Below are 14,863 nucleotides of genomic sequence, written 5' to 3'. Positions count from 1 at the left end.
TGGAGAATCCCAGGGACAGGGGAGCCTGGTGGGCTGCCATCTATGGGGTCACACAGAGTCGGACACAACTGACGCGACTTAGCAGCAACAGCAGCCGTTTCAGGTGTCCAGCTGAGTGATTCAGTTATACATAATCTATAATAACAGCCTTCAGATTTTAGCTCCAAAGTCGTTTCCTATGGGAAGCTCTTCCTTCCTTCAGAACTATTAGTATCACCTTTGTAATTTTCACAACAGCTCGTAGTTGTACACTTACTGATTTTCTGATTAACATTTCTCTTCCCTAGTGGACTGTAGGCAGGGCCTCTGTGTACTTTGCTCACAAAATCCCAGTTCTAACAGAATGCTTGAGCATGATAAATGAATGTTCACTAGCAGATCCTAAACTGATAATGTGCTTCAGTTTTGACTGTGGAAAAACTAAGATATTCAGTTGCTCTGACCAACTTATTTAGACCATATTTGCCTCCCAGTAGCACCCAGGTGGTGCTAGTGGTGAAGAACCTGCCTGCCAATGCAGGAGACATGAGAAGCAGGTTCAGTCTCTGAGTTGGGAAGATCCCCTGGAGGAGGCCATGGCAACCAACCCCAGTATTCTTGGCTGGGGAATCCCATGGACAGAAGAGCCTGGTGGACTATGGTCCATAGCATTGAAAAGAGTCGGGCACAACTCAAGCAACTTAGCATATACACACAGCCTCCTGGAACTGTATTTACTCATATTCACCAATTTAACTGAGTAGAATCCAACAGCTGATGAAAATGGTGAAGTTTATATCATGCCCTATATGCCTAATACAACACATGCTCTTAATTGTCACCTTTTCCCCAGAGGTTATTAATTGCTATCTTTCTGATTCTAGAGCATACGCAGAAGTGTTTTCAAACTCCTCAAATCTAGTGTATTTTATGTAAAATACCAATTACAGAAAATTTTAGAATTAGGCAGGCTAAATTCTTACTGTTAGGTTTTGTGTGCTAGTAGTTAACAGTGGCAAATATAATTGAAATAGAATTTATCTTTCTGATCAAAGGACACAGTGCACAAATTCCAGGTACATTCAACATTAAGCTCTGGATTAATTAGTAGGTGACAGTAATCACTGTGTGCATATGATTAAATAACAGTACATCACAGTATCTATTTTGCAAGCATTCTTATATAATTCTACTAACAACTTTTATATGCTCAAGTAAATTGCCAAGTTAAAAATCAGTGAACTGCATCAAAGTCATTTGATTAGTTTTTAATGCACTTGGAATTGACTTATAAAGCAGTTTACAAATCAATTCTGCAAGCTTATTACAATGCACTGAGGTCAGTGCCTACTTTTATTCATTTTTAATCCATTACATTACCCTCCACATTTAAAAACAATTCCCTGCCTTTCTTAAATTAATGACTGCACAAGGCATTTAGATTGCTCCTACAGTTTAGTCATATCCAAGGTGGTACAGATGGTCTTTTCTGCATCACTAGGTTAATATGACCATGTTATATTGCATTACAGATTTAGTTGTCTAACCTCAGTTCATCCGGAAAGAATAAACATTGAGAATTTTGGTCAGTGCTAGCACTCTCAGGCATCAAATATAAAACATAGATAAGTATAACCTTATGATTCTTAACACTAAAAAACAGCCTTGTAAGTTGCTTCCATATTTTAATATATTTGCTTTCTAATTTGAATAACTAAAAGAGATACTATTTAGCTTACTATCTACTAAAACGTTCAATAAGTCTGAAATAATAACAATAGAATCGGGGCGGGGGAGTTATACATCTTTTAACACATTCCCTAAAACAATTATATGTATTGATAAACTACTGACATGAACATAATTTTGTTTAGAGGCATCATTTTTCACTTGAGAGAGATATTTCTACTATACATGAACTTATAATTAACTATCATGACAATGTCTTTCTCAGGACATGTACCTTCTATGAAACTGCTGAATATAAATTTGTAAGCTTCATCTTCATACACCTTGCGCTAACACTTAAATAAGAGCTGTTTACATCTCACCCAAGAAGATACAGATATTCCCAGTGTCCTTCTGTTTTGAAACCTATAATTATGACTTCAAACCATACATGAAAAAATGTTAAATACTTGGCCCAGGGTCAAATAGGGAATCAGGGTGGTAAAATCAAAATAAAACAGCAGCTTCCTTGATTTAATTTCAGTTTTACCCCAGATTTCATGTTTTTTTGTTCCATAAATATTCACACAACCATCTATTGAGAATCATAAATCTCTCCTCTAAATGAATGTAGATAAATGCATGCACACATTTTTTATAATCTCAAGGTTGAATAACAAAATCTCCTCCATCTGAAATCCCTCCACTAACCTTCCTTAGAATCCTCTAGGACTAGCTGACTCTTAATATTCCTTCCAGTTTTGAGTTTCTTTACATATACTTTTAGCTAATCACAGTTCTCACAGAATTACAATGATCGCAACTACATTTCTATCCCTATCTCCTTCAGTAATGGGACTTTAGGAAATGGTTTTATCAAATTTTCCAAATTGAGAAATTTTCACCAATCTGAATTATTTCTCTGTCTCTCTCTCCTCACTTCCCTCACTCAACCAGAGCTGATTCTAATCTAAAATTTGGAAGAAAACTATTGTGCTAATTTTGACATGAAACAAGACACTAATTTAAGACTATACCTAGGAATATTAGAAACAGTATATTTCTTGCAGAAAACCCAAATATTCCTAAAAAGTTATCAATATATTGCTAAATCACTGAATTTCCTCACAATTACAAATTCCCCATTCCCTTGGTTTAATTTCTCATCATTTCCACAAACTCTTAGAACTTTTGACTACTTAATCATTTTACTACTAAATTCAAGTTAAATATAAATTAAAAGATATTACCCTTGCTTGGTTCTGCTTAGCTGAATTATAAACTGAAAAGTGGGAAAAATTGTACGTTCAAGAAGTCACACAAACTGGAGACTACAGTGGGGTAAGTAGAGGACATGTGTGTGTGCATATGGGGCTGGGTGGCAGGGTGTTGTGAAGGTCACAACCAGAGATATTTCCCCTCACAAAGCATTTGGAGTGCTGGGAAGTATCTTGATTGGATCTCTGAAAACAGACCGTGCAAAAGAGTTTTGGGGATGCGTCCTCAGGGGATACGCCTATAAGAAAAAAAAAAAAAAAAAGAAGACAGGATTGGTCAGAGGAAGTTATTTAAACTGATACAAAAATGCAGCTAAAACTTCAGCCTGTCCTCTTGGGAGCTGTGGAGCTGGACTTGCCGTTCAGAGTTATGCCAAAATGAAGTCAGGTATCTCCCTGTTGCAGCTAGTCACCGGTTACAGGTATCCCATGGGAAGGGCCATGACCTTGGGTAAGGCAGGTGCCTGTCTTTGACTACAACTCCCAGTGAGGGATGGAGCTATGTACCTGCAGGGGCCAATATTTTCTGCATCTGTCCCTGCCTTGAGGAAGGTGTCAGGCACAGTGCCTATGGTACAGATGGGGAAGGACAGTCAGTCTAGGGTCTGAAAAAAATGATCTGAGTAAGCTTCCCTGGTGGCTCAGATGGTAAAGCATCCACCTGCAATGCAGGAGACCCGGGTTCGATCCCTGGTTTGGAAAGATCCCCTGGAGAAGGAAATGGCAACCCACTCCAGTATTCTTGCCTGGAGAAGCCCATGGACAGAGGACCCTGATAGGCTACAGTCCATGGGGTCGCAAAGAGTCGGACACGACTGAGCGACTTCACTTTCACTGTCAGTATCACACAAAAGAATTCATGAATTAATATCAATGTACCTTTCTATGACCAGGGTATTCACACATCTGGCATTTAAATCGGAAGCCTTAAAATCACTGTGGGACTTTTCTCCAACCAACTAGCTCTGGATGTGCAGAGAAATAAAATTTTAATCTCTGAGTCAGAGAGAGAAACATATCAAATTTTATGGGAGAAACAGGGAAAAATAATTGACATATTTGACTTTTCCTTTTCAGTAAGAAATTTCCACAGAGGCACCCTGAGAGGAGATGTCTACCTACTAATGTGTTAGGAGTCTATGATGATGCCCATGGGCTGCTGGAACAACCCATAGTATTGTCAAAGAAGGCAGTAGCTAGCAGTTTGACTGCGGGAAAAAAAAAGAAAAAAAACATTATTCTGAGTGAACACAGTACTGACCTGGCTAACCTGATTAGTGGGTGACAAATGGGGCAGTAAAGCCAGTGCAGTCCTGGTGTTTGTGAAAACAAAAGGTCACCAGGGTGTCCATCAACCTGGTAAACCTGCAGCTAAATTTGGGACCCTTTAAAGGAGCAGATGTGATCTGTAATGCCTTGAAAGACTTAGACTTCTGGGACATTTCTTGGGGTGAGAGATACTGGAGAAAAAGAAACATTTCACAATAAGGCATTAAGTATAGGACAAGATAGGAATCTTGAAGGAATGTGTAAAGATCATCAGGGGAAGTTATTGATATAGTAGGAGTGAGAATAACCACAGGAGCCATAGCAGCAGCAGAGAACTTGTGGATCAAGTTCACAAATGCTGATGATGTCTGAGAAGCACCGCTTCCAACCTAGCTAGCTCATCTTGAGGGCAAAGAAGCAGAAAACACAGGTTTAGAATAAGGGAGATAAGGCAGAAAACGGGACAGGCTGGTGGTGGACTGCTCTTAGCCACCCAAAGTCAAAAATCCCTCCACAAGGAGGCACTGGAAATGAAATCAAACACATTAGAATTATAAATACCTAACTGGGTTTCCAGTATTAACTGCTTAATAAATCAATGTATGATTTACAATACTGCTATTTTGTTTTTCTTTTATAGAATTCTTTCTTTTCAAAATGCCAAGTTAAAGAGTCCATTCATGTTATGCAAAAGTAATAACATTTGTACCTAGATTGACCCAAGATGACCATGTATTAATAGTTGTTACAATCGACAGGAACTCTTTGATGGAGTGTTCCGAACACAAATGGTACAGACACCTGTTACCCTTATGCTGTGTAAATAGGGACTGTCCCTAATTTGGGTGTTGCTAAGTAACAAATTCTTCCAAACGGTACGCACACAGGGACTCTGATGTGGACATGCTCATTTAGGCTGTCATTAACATTCATTGCTAACAAAAGGATAATGCATAATTTTTAATGATTAGTAATTTTCTTGATCCTAGAAACATGTATTTTGCCCAAATCCTGGGGGGTGTGGTGGCATGATATAAAGTTGATTGCAGCTTATGACTGAACTTTTCCCAGATTTCTTTTAGCAACAATGTCATGGTTCCTTTTTCTATGTCAAATTTAATCTTTAAAGAGAGGAAACTTCCACACACATGATAATAGTAAACATTAGTTATGTTGTAAAACCTTTAATTAAATTCATCTGAATAATGGATTGTTTCTATAGTAATGCTTGCTGAGTGGGAAACTGTTACTACCACAGCTCTTCATCTTTGAATTAAAGAATGACTTTCAGCTCCAATGGAGAATAGTAAAAACATTGTGAGTGCCCTTTATAAACCAGCTATACAGAAAATGTCTTTGTTCCTTAGCTTGGGGTCTGAACCCTGAAATACAAATATGAGGGAGTAACGTAGCTATTCAGGAAGATATATGTTTTATGTGTCAATTATTAAGGATATTGAGTCCAAAGCATACGAATACATTTTACTGGCTTAAATTAGCTAGATAATTGCCTAAATTACCAACTGTATTTTGTGTGTATAGACTTTGCTTCAGGCAAAGCTTTCAGAGTAATTCAAATTTTTATTTTAGTAAGCATAAAAGTAAAAATTCTCTTTTGATTTGTAGAGGATATTTTTAATCATTTCAAAGATAATGGAGTCCCTTTTATAATACCTTAATGAAATTAAATGAAAAAGTTCACTTTTGAAAATAACTGTGAAAATAAGATACTGTAAAATTTTAACTTTATTTTTATGTGTAGCTTCCTCTAAAATGTATTTTTATCTAACCATTAATAACCTAGAACAGTTGTTCTCAAACTTCAATGTGTCAGAATGTCCTGAAGAGTTTTTCAAAATACAGATTGCTGTATCTCTGTGTTAATGAATCAGGTGTTCTAGTGTAAGGTCCAGCAAACTACATTTCAAACATGTTATAAGATGATGTTGCTGGTCTCAGTATCAGGATATCACTGACTAATGCTCATTCAGTAGGAAAAATGACTTAATTACTCAATGCAAATAATAACTTATATTTAATATTTATATATTCTACAAATATGCGTTGTTATTGTTGTCAGTTGCTAAGTCGTGTCTGACTCTTTTGTGACCCCATGGACTGTAGCCCTCCAGGCTCCTCTGTCAATGGGATTTCCCAGGCAAGAATAGTGGAATGTATTGCCATTTCCTTCTCCAGGGGATCTTCCCGATTCAGGGATCAATCCATGTCTCTTGCATTGGCTGGTGAATTCTTTATAACTGAGCCAATAGGTACTCACTCTTTGCAAAATGGGGGATATGGAAGAAAATACAACATTCCTCCTATGAAGTGGAGCTTAAGTGCTCCTGGATACTTAAAATAAAGTGAGCTTCTTTAGTTTTCCACAGCCCTCACCTCTCTTGCTCTTTGTCACCAGGAATGAGATACATTTGTTGACGCTGGGCTGATGAAAGGACTTCCTTCAGCCCTCCCCAAGCCCTCTGAGATGTGGAAGGTGAGGTGATCTGTCTGACAAAGGAGGTGGATTTGACAAGAGAGTCATGAAAACCTTGATGAAGTTTTGAAATACTTATTAATGGAAAGAGATGAAAATTATCTAAAAAAATTAGTATTTTATGTGCAATTTTTACATGTAGTGTAGTCACTAAATGATAAAATTCATTATTTTTCTCTGACTAAAAAGACTTAAACATGGGCCTGTTTTCTTGTTGAGATATGTTTAAAGTTTAGTAAAACGAGAAAACTTCATGGATTTTTGACTGTGATGGAAGCAGTAGATTAAATAGACAAACAAAAAGCTATTTTAAATTGATAAGAGGAGTGAATGTTATTAGTTAAAATTTATTTGGGGATATGAACTTAAGGTCAGCATTTATAGTGGCTCAAACTGACTTTTTGGTTTTAAGACATAAAAAGAAGATGGAATGTATTTATTTTTTGTTGGGTTGTATATTGTTTTTGTTTAATTTAGGTTTCCCAAACACCTTAAAGAGATTTTTAACAAATGAGAATGTGTATGTGTGTCTGTGTGAACCAGACTGGTGACCCTAGATTTTTGTTGTCAAGTAGAAGAAACACTAGATTTAAATATACATGTAAAGTAACATTTTAAAATATTTTATTTAAAATAATAAAAACAGAAACCTCTTAAACTTGATGACAATTAACTTTGAAATAAATAGTGTAAGCATGAACACATAGTTTGGTATCTTCCATGTTGTACAAATATTTGATAGCAACAGATATAAGAGCAGAAAAAGAAGAGACCACATTATCCCATTGCTGCATTGCTGTTATTTCCTTTAGATGTGATCCCCTTTTATTTGGGAGGAAGAGTAGATTTTTATCCTCCACTCAGTATCATTTCCACTATTCAGATTACAGAGTTTAAACCATCAGTGAGAAAAGGTTTAATTATGTATTATAATTGGTATTTATATTCATTATGGAGTAATTAATCAACACAATTGTGCAGTATTTATTAATTTGATAGTTAGACCTACTAGAATAATACTCTCTCCTGTACTTTCTTCAGGAATAATAAGTCATCTATTTATGGCTGGTTCTATATCTTCAACAGAGATTAAGTTTGTGAAAAATTAATTCTTCCCAGAGAAAGCTGCTTACTTTTGTTGTGTTGTATTCTTGACTTAGAAACTAGATATTTGTGCTGAGAACTGATTCACCTTTTTATTCAATACAAGTCTCTAAGTTCCCACAATTTACTCCACCCAATTTATCACAGTGTCTTTTCATGATGTATCTTTTCAATTGTGTATTTACTAATAGCTTCTTCTCTATTACTTAATATTCTCAATTTAATACTTCATTTCCTTTTCATCTGTATTTCTTGTCACTTCACATTTTTTAAAAAATTTTGTCTACATTTCAGGAGAGGCAGTTAAATTTATAGACACCTACATCTTCTCAAACAAACAGTAGCCTTTTCCTATTATTTTCATTTAATACCAATACTAAGGGCATGCATACACCCCCAGACACCCACTTAACACACAAACTTTTATATTCCTTATTTAGATAAGAAATTAAGCTTTTTTAAAGTTCAAGTTTTTCTGCAGAATGGGGTTTATCAAAATTTGGTTTTATTTTATTTTTCATTGGTTTATTTGTTTTGTGGCCACCAACTGAGCAACAGGGAGAAGGCAATGGCACCCCACTCCAGTACTCTTGCCTGGAAAATCCCATGGACGGAGGAGCCTGGTAGGCTGCAGTCCATGGGGTCATGAAGAGTCGGACACGACTGAGTGACTTCCCTTTCACTTTTCACTTTCATGCATTGGAGAAGGAAATGGCAATCCACTCCAGTGTTCTTGCCTGGAGAATCTAAGGGACAGGGAAGCCTGATGGGCTGCCATCTATGGGGTTGCACAGAGTCAGACATGACTGAAGCGACTTAGCAGCAGCAGCAGCAGCAACTGAGCAACAATGTTTGATATAGTCAATATATTATTTTACAAAGGTAGCAAAATTATACTTTAAGGAAAAACAGGGGAATTTTCCAAAGATCAGAAATGATGCAAAGCAGAACTTGGATAGCAGAAGCTACCAAATATAATTTGTCTGTCTTTAACTTTTCTGCTTGATTTAATAATCAACTCTTCAAAAATTGACACCAAGTAAAAAGAAATTTAGAGCATATAATGACAGAAGGTATAATCAAAACCAATATAATGGTTATAAATAATAGGCCTTTGTAATGCTCTGGAAACAATTTTATCTGCGTATTTGTACTCTCTCTAATGATTCCCTGTTTGAGTGACAGCTGCAGTGTAGGGAAACCACTCATGTTCACATAATAAGGAACAATCTCTACTGAATTTGCCGTGACTTGCACAAGAGATGCTATTTTAATCATAGTATAAAGTTGCATATATTATGTATGACATTCTGGGAGGCTACTGTAGAGATTATCTTCCATTCAAGAAATCAAAGCTTCAATTATCCGTTTGTATTTCAGTGTGAAATGAATCCTTTTTTTTTTTTTAATCTTTTTTTTTTTTTTTTGCCATACAACTAATACACTACTCCCTTTTTTCACTCTCATCCAATTTGATGGACCATGAAAGACAACTATTCTGGGGGAGAAATGAAGACTTTCTGAAGACAAAAAAGAAACAAAACTAGGCTTCCCCCAAAACAGATTATCTTATTGACATTCATAATCAAAATACAACCTGAGATTGCCTAAAGTATATTCTTGAGAACCATTCAATAGTGATGAAGTTTGTTAGCAGAAAATATAAAGAAAGCAAAAATAGTAATCAACTTAAAGGAACAAATCTTGGTATTATACTAATTTTTTATAGTACTTCAGTTTTGTTATAAACATGTCACCTGGGAGACTGACAAATGGGTCATTTTGATAGTTTTTCCCAAGTGTGATATTGTTCAGGGTAAAATATTCAGAATATTGGAATTGTATTACACTAATATATTATGTCCCAGTATTGCCTTAACAGGATACTATAATGTCATTTCGATGCAGCTAAGAAAGCAACTGACACTATGAAAATTTTTTAGCTGGTGTACATTTGATTTAGAATTAGTTCATTTTGCAACATAGGCTTTGGGACCGGGTTTTTTATTTGACATATATTTATCCTTCTGATTTACATATAGTATAACAATTTATTTTTTCAATATTAAAGTTTTGGGATAAGTCTTCCAGTTTCCCACAGACAACGACAGTAACTTAAATTTTCATTTGCTCATAGATCCTCCTAAAAACTACAAAGATTAATAAGGGAGGCAAATAAAAATACCTATAAACTATGCCTAAAGAGTAATTAGAGCAAGACATTACAAACGTTAATTTACATGTAGCCAGGGAAATAACTGCCCAAGACCAAAAGAATTGCTCAAGAACACAATACAATATTAAGCAGAAAATAAGTGGAAAAAATGGGAGCACAAAAGTCTCCTTAGAGTAATGGAACACATATCAAATAGAGTTTACTCTCAGAAGAAGACAGTTTCACACTGAGTAAGAAATATTGAGAGAAATTCTGTGACCTTAATGGAGAAAGCTTTGGTTAAAAGGGGGATAATAAAAGTGGCTAGAAAAGTGTACAAGACCCACATGTAAGCTTTGGAAAAGCACTACTTCTTGGAGAGGGGGAAGTATCTTCAAAGGTGGAATTGTCCCTTGGAAGCTAGGAAATATGGAAGCAGATAAATATAAGTTCTCCATATTCACATACGAAGGAATAGAATAATCAGAAGACAAAAACAAGCAAACAACAAAATCAATTAGTGTCATATATTTTAAAGAACAAGAAACTTCCTCCACAAAACCCGCACATTTACAAACTCCTTGCTATACATGAATCAAACTTTGAACTGAAAAATTTAAGAAGCCACTCAAACAAGACCTATTCTCTTCCCCCCCCACCAGATATTTCTCATTAGGGATCGTCCAGGAAAGTCCTTAATGAATGGATTATCTGTACAAAGATATCTCTAATATCTGTACAAAGAAAACTCTAATATATGTACAAAGATATCATAAGAGAAAAACAGGAAACAGGAATAAAAACGTGCAGAAGAAAGTGTGTTATGTACCTGGCCATAAGACAGAATAGGTATATAGCACCCCAAAATAAATTTCAAATTTTATGCCAGTAATTAGAGATATGAAATAAGATTATAAATTAGGAATTCAAGAACATAGAATAAAATCTGGACAAAGCAGAAAATGCAAAGCAAGACTGAAAGAATACAGGCAATACATTCAAGATAGAAAAAAGACACAATTATCTAAAAAATTAAGATCATATTACAAGCAAACCATAAGAATATAGGTCAGAAATGAGAGAAGTTAAGAAAATAAAATAGAACAAAGACAGAAAAAAGGACTAGAAAGGAAGTGGTGGATATGAAAGACAGGCAAAGAAGGTGCAAGGTTACTTGAGTTTATTATTTGAGTCTCTGAAAAAGACAAATAGACCAAAAGAAAAAAGCTATTAACATTATAATTCAACAAAATTTCCTGAAGTATAACATGAATTGAATGTACATATTGAAAGGACCCACCATACATCTGGAAAAATTGACATAGAATGTCAAACCTAGACATATAAAAGCAATAGTTTTAGACTTTAAAAGTCTGTTTTCATTTGAAAGAAAAGTATTAAAATCTACCATTATTAGTTTATTTTTGAAATTTTCTGGGAATCAGAAAAATAACAAAATCACTTACAAAGTGCAGACAAGCGTTGGCATCAGATTTTTCATTAGGAAAATTTGATGCAGGAAACGTGGAACACCATCTTCTAGGTTCACAGGGCAACAAAGTGTGGACCAAATAGCTTATATCTACCCAGTCTGTCCTAAAACTGTGGAGGCTGCAGAAAGGCCGTGTTGATTTACTTATGAACATCTCCTAAAGAGGATGAACTTTATCCAAGAAGTTTGTTTGGTGAGACTTTGACAAAAAGACAAGTGGTGAGCATTGAATACATTTCACTAGAAATTTAAGGCAAAAGAAAAGTGAGAAGTATGTAAATTACATCCTGAGAAGCCAGAAGTACTGCAACCAAGGGAATGCAAAGAGAAGGAAATATAATATAAGCTCATCAAATGCCTTGTTGGTAAAAATGGGGAATGAAATAATATAATTTAAACTGACAAACTGAATGGTAAAAGACTAAGTATGCAGAGGAGTACAAGGGTACTGATAATAGTTGAGCAGGATAATTTGAATAGTCTAATCTCTGGAGCAACAGTGACAGTGAAAGTCGCCCAGTTGTGTCCGACTCTTTGGGACCCCATGGACTATACAGTGCATGGGATTCTCCAGGCCAGAATACTGGAATCAATAGCCTTTCCCTTCTCCAGGGGATCTTCCCAACCCATGGATTGACCCCAAGTCTCCACATTGCAGGCGGATTCTTTACCAACTGAGCTATCAGGGAAGCCCCTCTGGAGGAAAAGAAATTTCAAAAAGCTACTCCATGAACAAGTACCAGGTTTCGATGATTTCACAGGGGAGCTATACTTAAGTTTTAAAGCCCATATAATCCTGGCATCACAGACTTAATGGACATGAGTTTGAGTAAATTCTGGGAATTGGCGATGGACAGAGATGCCTGGTGTGCTGCAGTCCACGGGATCACAGTTAGACAGGACTGAGTGACTAAACTGAACTGACTGATAATCCCCAAACTATTTGTTATTATTGCATATCATAGAAAAGAGAAGACATTACAAATAATTTTCCAAAGTAATTATAATGTTGATAATAATACCTAATGAAATTGCACATATGCAGTCAAAAATTACAGAGCAATTTTCCTGATGAGTATGGATGCAAAATCCTAAATTAATTTTAGATGAAATGAATTCAATATTACAGGATAAAATACATCATGCCCAAATGTGGCTTCTTTCACAGACAAAAGAACAGTTCCATGTTAGTAACTTTATGAATAAGATTTACCATAAAAATAAGGAAACAGAATAGTAAATTTGTTTCCAAAGATGCTGAAAAGGTAATTTACAAATTTCAACACCCATTAATAAATAGAAGCAAATGGAAACTTCCATAAAATTACAAAACACGTTCCACTCAACCATTTGAATTAATGCGGATCACTGGTGGCATTCACACAAAAATCAGGAATAAGTGATTTCACTATCAATTTCTTTTTAATAATATGTTGGAAGGTAATAGCCAGATCAATTAGACAAGAGAAAACTATTAGATGTATAAAAATTGGAAAATAAAATGCAGTCTCTATTTTATTAAACAGTTGAAAAACTGAAATGGTTATTTATGTAGCATAGAAAATAGAGAATAAATTCTAAACTATTTTCCAAAGTAATTATAATGTTGATAATAATACCTAGGGAAATTGCATATACACCCTCAAAAATTACAGAGCGATTTTCCTGATGAGTATTGATGCAAAATCCTAAATTAATTTCAGATGAAAAGAATTCAGTATCACAAGATGAAATGTAAAAATAGTTCCATGTTAGCAACTCTATTAATAAGATTACCATAAAAATAAAGAAACACGTACATGTTGTCATTTACTTACGGTTTACAGTTTTGACTGGTAATATTGGATTTACCCTCTCTGGCGAAGCAGCATTTTCTTCATTTCTCACATATTCAAAATTAATGATGAACATCATAGCTACGCCCTCTTGGTTTTTCACTGGAATTATGTGAGTATTACAAATGAAAGTGGACCCTAAGAAGATAAAAAATGAGTATAAGGTCAAAATTATGTCTTCATTTGAAGTGTCAGTAATATTAAAATTCTAATAAAGCCCTGTAGAATTTTCCATCCTAAAAGATCAGTGAAATTCAATTAAAAATTTAATTTCTCATTTCATATTTTATTGCATATATATTTACATAAAATACACAGATTTGCCAGAAATATTTTACAGGAAAATTCAGCTACTACATTATAGAAAGACAGAATATCAAATCTCATTTGTTCTTATACTCATCACTTTAATTTAAAAAAAAAGACAATTTCTTTACATTTCTAGAAATAACTCTTAGCCTTTATATATTTTGATTAATTCTGAATCTATATAAAGTATAGTTGTATAAACAATAAAGATAACTCAGTTTTTCTCATCTTGAAAAAAATCAGAAATTATTTCCTTTTTCTTCTTTAATTTCTTGAACATCAAACAGTAAATTATTGATTCTGTCTTAAAGATGTCCTAATAATTCTTTTTATTTTTTTAGGACATATTTAAGACAGAATCAATAATTTACTGTTTGATGTTCAAGAAATTAAAGAAGAAAAAGCAAATAATTTCAGAGTTTTTTTTTCAAGATGAGAAAAACTGAAATACATGAACCATGAACTTCCAGATGTTCAAGCTGGTTTTAGAAAAGGCAGAGGAACCAGAGATCAAATTGCGAACATCCGTTGGATCATCGAAAAAGCAAGAAAGTTCCAGAAAAACACCTATTTCTGCTTTATTGACTATGCCAAAGCCTTTGACTGTGTGGATCACACTAAGCTGTGGAAACTTCTGCAAGAGATGGGAATACCAGACCACCTGACCTGCCTCTTGAGAAACCTATATACAGGTCAGGAAGCAACAGTTAGAACTGGACATGGAACAACAGACTGGTTCCAAATAGGAAAAGGAGTACGTCAAGGCTGTATATTGTCACCCTGCTTATTTAACTTGTATGCAGAGTACATCATGAGAAATGCTGGGCTGGAAGAAGCACAAGCTGGAATCAAGATTGCCGGGAGGAATATCAATAACCTCAGATATGCAGATGACACCACCCTTATGGCAGAAAGTAAAGAGGAACTAAAAAGCCTCTTGATGAAAGTGAAAGAGAAGAGTGAAAAAGTTGGCTTAAAGCTCAACATTCAGAAAACTAAGATCATGGCATCTGGTCCCATCACTTTATGGCAAATAGATGGGGAAATAGTGGAAACAGTGTCAGGCTTTATTTTGGGGGGCTCCAAAATCACTGCAGATGGTGATTGCAGCCATGAAATTAAGAGACGCTTACTCCTTGGAAGGAAAGTTATGACCAACCTAGATAGCATATTCAAAAGCAGAGACATCACTTTGCCAACAAAGGTCTGTCTAGTCAAGGCTATGGTTTTTCCAGTGGTCATGTATGGATATGAGAGTTGGACTGTGAAGAAAGCTGAGAG

This window comes from Bos taurus, chromosome 2, assembly GCF_002263795.3.
Source record: "Bos taurus isolate L1 Dominette 01449 registration number 42190680 breed Hereford chromosome 2, ARS-UCD2.0, whole genome shotgun sequence".
NCBI classification, from domain to species: domain Eukaryota; kingdom Metazoa; phylum Chordata; class Mammalia; order Artiodactyla; family Bovidae; genus Bos; species Bos taurus.
Note: the sequence above shows the minus strand (reverse complement) of the source record.